This window comes from Oryzias melastigma, linkage group LG10 (genome assembly GCF_002922805.2).
Source record: "Oryzias melastigma strain HK-1 linkage group LG10, ASM292280v2, whole genome shotgun sequence".
Classification (NCBI taxonomy): domain Eukaryota; kingdom Metazoa; phylum Chordata; class Actinopteri; order Beloniformes; family Adrianichthyidae; genus Oryzias; species Oryzias melastigma.
The window spans coordinates 12,065,666-12,076,958 of NC_050521.1; the positions used below are offsets into that span (position 1 = coordinate 12,065,666).

An 11,293-nucleotide genomic window follows, 5' to 3' on the forward strand; every position below is an offset into this window, starting at 1 on the left:
AAAAAAAAAAAAAAAAAAAAAACAGCAGTGCGCCGAATAACCTAGAATGCCTATATATGGATTATTTCTGTCTCTACTTGCTAATGCTAAAGCAAGATTCAGAGGTACACAACGCTTTGTCAAATGGTCCGTCAGTATTTTGAGCGAGTTGCATACAAATTTGTGTTATTGTAATTACACTAAAGTACGTAGCGATATCAGAATGTGTTTTTTTTTCCGTATTACAAACAAGATTCAGAGTTACTATACCGTTTGGTTTAGCTGTTATATTTATTTATTTATTTTTCCACAATCCAAAAAAGGCTGGGCGTTATTTTAAATATGCTAATACAGCTAATGTGTAGAAGAGTTGGACTGTGATTTATTTCTGTCTTACTAACAAGGTTAAGAATCATCATTTGTTTTAGCAGCATTAGGTTGTTTTTTTTGTAAGTTGCAAACAATGTAGGTTGTTATTGTGAACATATGGTAAAACTAAGACTTTTCAGAACGAACAATGGTGATGTGACCTCATCACACCTACAGATAATTATGGAGTTCATCAATAAAATAAGCCCAGAGGAACAGCTGAGAAGAAAAACAGACTATTTCTTTTTTATGTGATGGATATACGTCAGAAAATTTGCTTTAACTATGAACTCTACTGACACTCACCCTTGATGCATCATAAAGCTTTGCTATAAAATTTACTACTGAAAATACATACCTGTTCTCAGTAAACCAGGCAGTTAAAGAGTAATGAGAAGTGTTTCTGTGTGTGTTTGAGGCAGGAACTGTTTATTTTCGATAACAGCTTCTGCTTGGAGCTAAACTTTCTCACAGCTGGATGTTGCATATAGTAGATCTTTAGCTACGAGTTGGTAATATGCACACGATGAATGCATATTAAATCATCTTAATTTTTTTATTGACATTGGCTAATATTTATCACGCAGTGTTTGCCCTTAAGGAGCGTAAAAGTTCAACAGCGAACTGCGATGGAGGGAGCCAGCGTCGGGTCCCGCTTCATCACCGTGACTTAATTTATCTACATGGATCAGACAGCTGATGCCCCCAGGAAAACAAATGAAAAAGATTGGATAGAGAGAACTGGAGTCGAAACAATGTGGGGAGGTATGGAAAGTCATCTGAGCTATCTTTTTCAGACTTTTTAAATATAAAACAACACAAATCTAGAATTCTCGTCAATAAAATAGATTTAAGCACATTTTTAAACTGTAAAATACATATTGTCCAATCTGACTTTATTTATCCAAGACAGAGCAGCTAATCCTGACGTGTCTGTCTAATGGAGCAGGCAGTCATAATTAACAGCGAGCATTAACACACCATCAGCAGCCTCGTTAAGCTTCACTTATGTCATTCTGGAGAAACAATATCAGTTATGATTGGAGGCACTCGGGTGCTTCGTGGCACAGGTGTTAGTTCAATTTACACACACATACACACTCATACTTTAATGCAAAGGCAAGCACTCAAAACAAAAGCTGAATATTTCTATTCAAAAAAATTCCACGTTATGGAGAGGAGAGTTATCTGGAGGAGGAGCAGATGCAGTTGGTGCTTGAAGATTATAGACACAGATTTACTGTATTTTTCAAAGTGGAAGTAGCATCTTTTGCATAGTTTGGCTGGTGGCGGGACTTATGCTCCAACACATTCTCAACACATTGACCTTTGGTTAAAGACCTCGCCGTGTCACTTTTTGATGTTTTGGGTGTCCCCAACTTGTCATTTTTTGACATGCTGACTGTTCCCATTAAATCACTGGTCCCCTATCTCCAGGCTGTGTACTGGAACCAGTCCAATACAGGCACCCAGACCTGCTCCCGGTACCCTAACTCGGCACCGGATGCGGTACCGGATATGATACTGCACCCGAACCGGTACCAGATGCAGTACCGGGCGAGAACTGGTACCGGGTTAGGGTATCTAAACTGGATGCATCCCAAGGACCAGTCCGCGTCTGATACTGCATCCAGTGCTGCATTCGGTACCACATCCAGTACCACGTCCCGATGAGTTGGGGATACCCAAAACGTCAAAAAAGTGACTCGGAGGGTTCTTTAGCCAGACGTCAGTATGCAAGGAGTTGGGAATGAGAATGTATTGTATGCCCTAGGTGCGATTTATATGTGATTCTTAAAAAAGTTATAGCAAGAACCACTAGAGGGCATTGTAGGAGTGTATATTGTATAAGCTACTGATAGAAATGTAGAAGAAGCACTGCTCGGTGGCGGAATTGTTCCAAAGCGGCGCAAAGGATGAAGAATTGAATGTTTTTTGTAATTGGAAGAGATATAAAAACTTTGACTAGTTTCACTGTATGTTTGTTTTGTAGTTATTTGAATAGTTCTTCATTTGTGGTGCTAATATATATTTGATTCCTCCTTTCTTTCATGAAGCTAAATGAGCATCAACGTGTTACGGAAGTGAAGCGTGCATATTTTCAGTCTATTTTTATCTATCTATTATCGTTCTTGATCTTGTGTTTTATTTAATAAACTTCTCACAAAAGTGTGACTTGTAAATTATTTTTGTCCTTCTCAATTATGTCTTTATTTTTTCTTGGCTGCTGCAACTTATACTCAGAAGCAACTTATACTGCTCAAAATATGGTATGCAGACCCAAAAGTACACTGTAATACACTCACCCTGATCTAGTGCTAGCCGATTACCATAGTATGACCTTTTTTTGCTCTCAGTGCTTAAAAAGGCCTTCATTGAAGATTTATTGGTGTGTCTCAGGAGACTAATAGGGTCATTTTTCTTCAGTTCAAACTTAGACATGCCCCTAGACTTCACTTTTATCAGCCCCCGCTTGACACTGCAGTTGTGTCTGGACGTATTTTTTTATCTTTATGTTAAAGAATGTTCTGAAAACAGTTCTAGTCAATAATGAGGGCAGCAGATTTGGCTTAAAGTACTCTGTTTGTGATGTTTCACCTCAGGAAAATGACCCCAAAATAGAAGAAGCTGATGTCACGCTTTGGATCATTTTTATATTGTTGACGAAACTGAAACAATAAGAGCTTGTCCCCTGGGCGTGTGAGGGGACAGAGCTGTAAAATGTGTGGAACGAAAATAATTATCCTTTTGTAAACAATCTGCTGGAAAAAAACGTAACTGCTCCCTACTGAAATGCAATCATGCAGCTGCAGAGCCACCATGGGAATGTGAAGAAGATGTAGAATAGTTTAATCAACTGTTTTCAGCATGTGGTGCAAAGTCTTTTGGAAAGACAAAGCTCCTATTACCTAATTCCACCATTTGTCCCACACGCCTATCCACTATCTACACCTACAAAATTCTAAGAAGGGTCATGAAGGTCGACAGAGCCTGTCTTAACTATCATCAGGCAGACGGAGAGAACCAGTACAGGTTACTAGTCTATAGATACAAAGACAAACTACCACATGTCCTAAAACAATTCACTTTCCAATTACCAATGAAATTACCAACAAGACAACAGTTCTCGGCACCATACCCACGTTTACGACCCTCTACGGAGCCACAGCATCTAAGTATGCTATTTCTAGCCAAAATCACAACATCTGTATCGTTTTCTAGGACATAGCTTCTGCAGAGCAGCAGTCTTTCATTATATATTCACCACGAAGTTGTGGGTGGGACTGTTGGCTCTATTTAGAGCAAGGATGTCCAAATCCAGGCCTCGAGGGCCGGCCTCCAGCTGGTTTTCCAGAAACCCTGCCTTAGCTGGTGCTGATTACCTGGGTCAGGTGTGTTTGACCAATAAGGAGCTTCAGTGACAGGTTGGAAAACATGTAGGACACTGGCCCTCGAGGCCTGGAATTGGACACCCTTTTTCCACTTTCTGACATTCCTCTGTTTATACTCTCTTCACAACCCTAATCTAACATTACAGGTGCAACAAAAATGGCGAGCAATATCAGAGTTATCCAGCTGTACAGTTGAGCTGGATACCAGCTTGAACGAGGAACACAAGAGGTACATGGATCTATTTGTCTGTAATCGGACTGGAGCGGCGCATGGAGCTTGTGGCGAGCCTCTGCAACACACCTACAAGCTTTTTCCAGCAGTATTTTTTCATCTGCTCCTGATTTACAACGATTTGAATAAAGAAATACTCAGAAATAAAATTGTTGGGTTAATTTTCTTTATATATGCCCTCCATCATGATAATAATACATGATAAAAGCACCATATTCATCGAGGTTGGTGTTTAGAGTGTAAAACCTTTCTTTTTCTTTCTTTTCATTTTGTCAGTTTCCAGCAAAATATGGCTGGAAAATTGACATGTCATTCTTAAATATGCGGTTATAAAGTATCATTTTGTTGAAAGCATTTCTTTGAAATATGGAGGGAGAGTTCCAGCCTGACACTGACGTTTGACATCCATTAAACTAAGCTGCATTTTTCCCTCAGAGTTTGGCAGAATAAAAGATTACTTGCAAAGAAAGACTATAGATTATGAGCGTTGACACCGACTTGCTAATGCATCCGCATGCTTTTCCTAACACGTGCTCACGACAGTCATAAACAAACGCAAAGCCACGGCGCACTGTGAGTCCTTTGTCGTCACTTCAGCATCAGCTGCCTCCATCGGCTGATTCAGTCTCATGACTTTGACAGCCTGCAGCCAATAGTCACTTTTCACTGTCGCTCTGTGTGCTTATCAGCTCTTATCCACTGGGGCCGTAAACACATTACTCCATCTGCTTACAGGATAATCCCCATTGATGCAACTATCAATTGGTTTGGAGCTGAGGGCTGTCAATCACAGGACCGTCCCAGCAAAGAAAGGTGGGGAGATCACATGGTGGAGATGCAGAAGACGCTCTGGCTTTCCTCCAAAAATTAAAGCACAGAGCTGCAGTCAGATGGATTTTGAGGTTCAATTATTACAGTTTTGTTGCTTATGCATTACAGCAAAGTTGATTGACGCCACCAAAGTGCATGATGTACACAACAACTCCATACACAAGATTTTCTCAATATTTGGGCATAATGTCATGTTTGAATAATATATTTCTTGCGTGTTGCATCAGCAGGAGAATTCCTGTTTGTGTTTTATGTGGATCTTCTGAATAATGCACTGTCAGTTTCTGATGAAATCACGACATACTTGTTTGTTTTTCACTTTCTTGTCATCTGGGTGGTCTGCAGTATCACATGACAGTTAACATAGAGGAAACAGAATTCAAAGTGATCCGGCAATTGAAGCCTTAACGGCTGATTTTCACTGATTTTAGCGTTGAGTTGACACAAATTTTTTTTGAACTGCACAAAAATTTAGACCGCGGGTGACTGTGTATGGTACCAGTGATACATCCGTGCAGTGGCCGTGGAACAGCAGTGCAACAGCAGTTTCACTGCGAGATCAGGCTGTGGAGCGAACGGGCTTAGAAAACAAAATTCCACGTTTGTAAAAGGCTGTAGAATGGCCGTTTCCCTGGTCGTTCTGCGTTTGTACCACTGCTTACTGCGTCTGTTTAGCGGCTGAGCGTGGGAGGACGCGCTTACACATGATTAAGCAGTTCTCTGGCAGTGGAGTGGCAGTGGAATGGACTCCAGTGTCTGTATCACTGCTATTCCATGAACATGCATAGAGTGGCAGATTTTCAAAAAATTTTACCAGAGATATGACCGTCAAAGGTAAATCCGACTAGTGTAAATACGGGGTAAGGCTCGTTGAGATACTCTTCACGTTGAAGTACAGAGTACACCAACGTTGACTATAGGGGAAGTTCTGCAAACGTTTTGCTAAATAAACTCCATCAGCAAAAGGAGAAACTCACAAAAAATGAAAACATTAGCCAGTAATGTTTTTTTTTTTTCAGGACTTGTCAGCAATTTCAGCTGACTAATGAAAAACAGCCGGTAAGTAGTAAAGAAATCTGAAACAATATAAATATAATTTGCTTTATAAGCCTGTTTATTCCCACCAAGATGAATTGTTAAATGGTGTGCTTTTGGACTATGTCCTCAATTTGCTCTAAAAAAACATTTTAATACACAGAGTTGTGTCTCTAACCTAGCAAAAGGTTATAGATGTAACTAATTAAAGGCTCCCATGGCTTCCTTGTTCAACATTATTTATTAAAAAGCTTCTTGTTGCGAAGAAAACAAGACTTGAAAGTTTGATGAAGCTCAGAACTGAAAGGAACAGTTCTCCCTTCATTTCTCTGTGAGTTGGTTCAATGTGGCAGGCGGTTGGTTTCCATAGAAAGCGGTCGTTGTGTTGCTTAAATTACCTTCACACATGGTGAGGTGGCGGCATTAACCTTAAATCTGTAAAAAAAAACAAACAAAAAAAAAAAAGCCAGTGTATGGATGCTTTCGTTAGTGCTGGAGTTACCAAACTCTAAAGTCCTTCATTTGACATTTTACCCTTGAAACAGAGCATTTAAGTCTCAAAGAAACAGGACATTATTGGATTCAGACTATAGGAAATTTAAATGGAGATGTTAAGATTTTAGAGGTCAATTAAGTTTAATAGCTAGTGTTTAACACATTGAAAAGACATGGTTGAACCAGCCAAACATGACACAGTTCTTTTGGAAGGTTTGGCATAATTGTGTGAATGCTTCAAGCATTTACACAATTGTGAGTCTCCTCCTCCTTTACGGACGTTTTTTGGCACGTAAAAAACTCAATCAAAACATTCAGCTCATTCAGGACATTACTACTTGCACTTCTGTTTTTTATAAACTTTGCGGTTTTGAAATATTGAGCAAAATATGCCCCATATGAAGTGAATGAGAAATGTTTCAAATTCCTACAATACTTTGTGCTTTGGGACCACTGTTTACAGTAATTTTAAATAATTTGTCAATGAGCTGTTATATTAGCATTATGCTAGCTCATTTTGGTAATTGAAGTTTAATGCTAATTTTATCTAATATTTTAGCAATATGCTGAAGTTTTTTTTTTTTTTTGGTTAATCTGTTATTTATAAGGTTGTTAGCTACTTTTGAGTTTAGCTAGGAAGAGGCCAACGCTTTTGGCTAATTTGTTATCTTCTGAGGTGTGTAAAGCTACTTTTGAGTTTAGCTTATATTCTTAGGAAGAGGCTAACGTTTTTGAATAATTTTACTGAGGATTTTAAAGCTATTTTGGAGTTGACCTTGTTTTTTTTGTAATGTGCAAGCTTTGTAGGCTAATTGCATATCTACTAAGGTTTTTGGGGTAAATTTAGAGTTTAGCTCATATTTCAGCAACACACTACATATTTTTGCAAAATTGGCATGTATTAGGGATTTTTAAGCAAACTTTTTCAGAAATTTAGGACAACTTCAGCTGTCAATTTTAAGTGTTATAGCAAATTTTGCATTTTTCAAATAGCTTATGCATTTTTCAGCAATCCCTTCAGCAATTAAGTGTAAATTGCTTCATTTTCAGCAACCAGATTTAGCAAAGAGCATTCACACTAGCATTATCGCAGATAATGCAACTTTTAATAGTTTTTGTTAGAAGCCAAGAGGGCGCACCAGGAGAGTCGGACAGAGCATTTTGGGAGGCGTTACAATATTTGACTGTGCAAGTTAAGAAAATCTTTGTGGCAAAGAATTTCCATTTGATTTACCAATCAAGAACTGAGCTTTGGCCCATGGCGTTCTGGTGACGCAGGTCAAGTCAAAAACCAACATGAACAAGAATCTAAATGATCTCTTGATCTTTGAAATATTTTTCTTATTTGTATCGAGACATTAGTAGAAAAGTCTTCTAGTTTTATTCTTAATTTTATTTGTCCCTCTTAATGTGGGATAGCGTCGGGTCACAGAAACGAAAGTGCCGTTGAATGTGGTCGTTATACAGATGCAGCTCCGCAGTAGATGGTGAATTTCACTGTACTGGGAGAGTCTGAATGATCTCATAAACGCAGACATGGAGACAAGATTACAGATGCTTGTAGAGTTCCTCAAAATAAATAAACCTCATCTCTCAACATCATCCATGTCTTCCCCGAATTGTAGACAAGATATACAGTCAATGCTTCCACAAAATGATGAAAAATCCAGAAAATTTGCAACTACTGAGCAGCTGTGAAGCTTAGTGCCTGTGATTGCACCAGATAACAGCGACACAGATCGAGTTCAGAGAGTTGAAGGTGAGCATGAGGCCGTTGGTGCACTGATCTACACCGCTTTTCAAGGCTGTATTAGTTTCTAATAACCTTTTAGCTGCCTGTCAGTGGTGTGGATAAGCACTTTATTGTGTGAAGGACCTCTGCTGATGCATGACACTTAAAATAAAACCAACCATCAACTCTTGTTAAGCTGGCATCCATGTTAATTGTTTTTTTAACATGAACACATCAAAGCAGCCAAAATGAGATTTTCACAAGGTTGTGACAGGGAATAGGAAACACTGCCTCTCTGTCTTACCTTCTACTTAATATTTCTGTCTGTTAGCAGCTTGGCAGTTTGTGGCAATGAAGTTAAGACTGTCACACGCCGTTTCGTCAGCTCTCTGAGGCTCTTTTCTCGCGGTGGAGGACCTTATCAGGCCTAAACACAACGCCGTCGCAACTATGCGGCTGCCTCACTTCACGCTGCTTCCATTATTCATGTGCATTTGCCCAGGTGAGAACAAACCCCGGATCACAGCTTATTAGATATTTATACGCAGCTGTGCAAAGCTGGAAGGAGCAAAAGGATGAAGAGAGGGGAGAACAAAGGCAAAGGATGACAGTCAACAAAAGCAAACGTATCAGTGGGCTTTGAAGATATCGGAGGAGAAAGCCTCAAACGCCTCATGCTTCAAACTCTGGTCAACACAATGCATTACAAGTTTTTGCTGGACTTCAGTTCAACTTTCAACGACTACGACCTTTCATGAACTGGAATAAAGCTCAATTTCAATCCATGAATGGGAAGCAAAAGCCAAAATGTCACTGCATATTCTTCAAGCCCCTTTGCACATGAGGATTTCAACTTTACGCTTGGACAATATAGTAAGTGGTGTATACTTCCACACACTGCCTACCATAGTAGGACTTCCAATAAGGTCGCTTCTGATTGGTGAGTGGTTGCCATAGAAACATTGACTCAAAAGTACATTTTGCATATATTGAGAAATGCTTTTAGAAGCTTTGACATTTGACTTTTCTCTGGTCTAGATGCTTTGCTTCTATAAATATACGTCAGCACAGTACCAACTTAATGTTCTACCTTGGGATTTTTTATAAATATGCAAATGTATCTGTGTTGAGTTAAAAAGCAATCTATGGCCAGCATAAACACCACATCTGTAAAGAGGATCTTTTTTTTTTTTATATGGAAAGCACGTCTGTGGCTCCTGTACAACATAATACATGTATAAGAGCTTTTCAATACAGTTCTGGAAAGTTTATCCTGAACAAAAACAGCAGCTTGAAAGTTTAAATACTTGCACTGCAAAGTGCCGACTCCTTTACTTGTGGCCGTCTGAACTTTAATAAACAATGACATTTTGAGGCGTTATTGATTCTGGAGAGGTCAGACAAAGCCTTTCAATACAAATGAGCAATTGCATACTCAGTATGGGGGATTAATACATTGAAAGTGTTTTTGGATCCTGGAAGGACACAAAAGAAACCCAAAAGGGACAGAAGTAGGGTGGCCAGTCAGAACACACTCTATTTTAAAGAAGGATTCTTCTATGCCAGGCGTCTGCAACCTGAGGCTACGGAGCCACATGTGGCTCTTTGGTTAAAATAAAAAGGTTTTTAAAAAATGTAAAAGTAACTATAAAGGAAAAAGTAGGCAGTAAAGTTAAAAGAAAGTAAAGTAACTTAAACTTTATTCAACTCATTCACAAACAGTTGAAGGACGGCATGAATCATTCAACGAGGATCCTAACAGTAGCCGTAATTATCCATCAATCCTTTGTAGTTTATCAACGTGACACATTTAGACTCAATTTTGAGCGTCATTTATCACAGAAAATCAATTTATTTTCAGTAAGCTCAACCAGAATCAAAGCTACGTTAAATTATAATCCACTGGATTGTAAAGCAGATTTTCTATTTTTGTGCCTCATGGTTTAAATACATGGTATGGGTCACTTAATTAGCTCTGATTTAGCTTATTTTGGTTATATTTATGAATTTGTGGCTGAAATGCATCAGAAACAGTAAACTGTTTTTTTTTTTTTTTTTTTTTATCATTGATGACCTTACAGTTCCTACTGCATTTGCTGCATTGACATGAACCTATGGTGTAGGATGTCTTATTTTGAAAGGAAGGAAGGAATTTCTCTTCATGTTCATGTTTTATTTATGGCAAAAATGCAATAGTTTATTTAAATGTATAATTTTCAGTAGCAAAAACATAAATATGAATCAGTATCTTGTTTTTTAAAGGGTGAGTGAAGACTTTGTGGCTTCTATTGGGTTTTGGTTGGCGAGAAATTGACCCGAATGGCTTTTTAAGTGTTGAAGGTTGGAGACCCCTGTTCTATGCAGTCTCTAGGTCACTTATATGGGATATTTTTTATTAATACACAATCAATCAATTTGGATATTACATTCTGAAATTATTTTTAATGATATTATCTTGCTCTGATCTGATGACATTCTTTTTAAAGCATCTTTAAGTCCTGTTCCGATCATCTTTGATCATTTTCAAAGCATACTCAGGGGTCTTTTAATTTCGATTATCCCATTTTTAGTCAATAAAAAAGGACATCGTTTCTGAGGAGTTCGTTAAAATTTCACCTCCGAGTTGTGGGCAAGACTGTTGATGGAGCGTAAGCCCACCCCACTTCCCATCATCTATCTGTTTACATTCTCTCCTGCTAGTTTACAGCAGCTCACAACCTAACATTACTGGTGCAACAAAAATGGCGAGCAACATCGGAACTATCCAACTGTGCAGTTTTGAGCGAAAAGGCAGCTTGGATGAGGAAAATGAAGACATACATGGATCTAGCCGTCAACTTGTGGATGCAACAGAATGGAGTGGAGCAGGGAGCTTGTGATATGCCGATTGTAGCTTCAATGTCACAATTACAATCTTTTTCAAATCCCATATATTTGTTTTGCCTCTGATTTACAGTAACTCAGAAATGTGTTTTATATGTGTCCTCCATTATGACCAAAGTGCCACAAGAACTCCAAATACTTGATTTTCCTTGGAGTTTGTCTTTCAGATAACGTCCTTAAAACTGGATTGAATTCTGACATATCAAAAGCTGAACTAAACATGTGGCTTTTATCAAGTTGTCAACTCAGCTACTAACCAATTCAGTGGCGGGCCGTGCATTTCACACCTAGGCCTTCAGTAGTGCTCCATCTGAATCAATCCAACCCTCATTAACTATTTTATGG

The 11,293-nt window shown here is 38.7% G+C and overlaps 1 protein-coding gene across 3 annotated transcripts in view; it reads right to left on the reverse strand.

The window, feature by feature from the left end:
* Window positions 1-11,293, reverse strand: part of mid2 (midline 2) — a 157,026-nt gene that overhangs the window by 76,567 nt on the left and 69,166 nt on the right. The gene's annotated exons all lie outside the window — the stretch shown is intronic.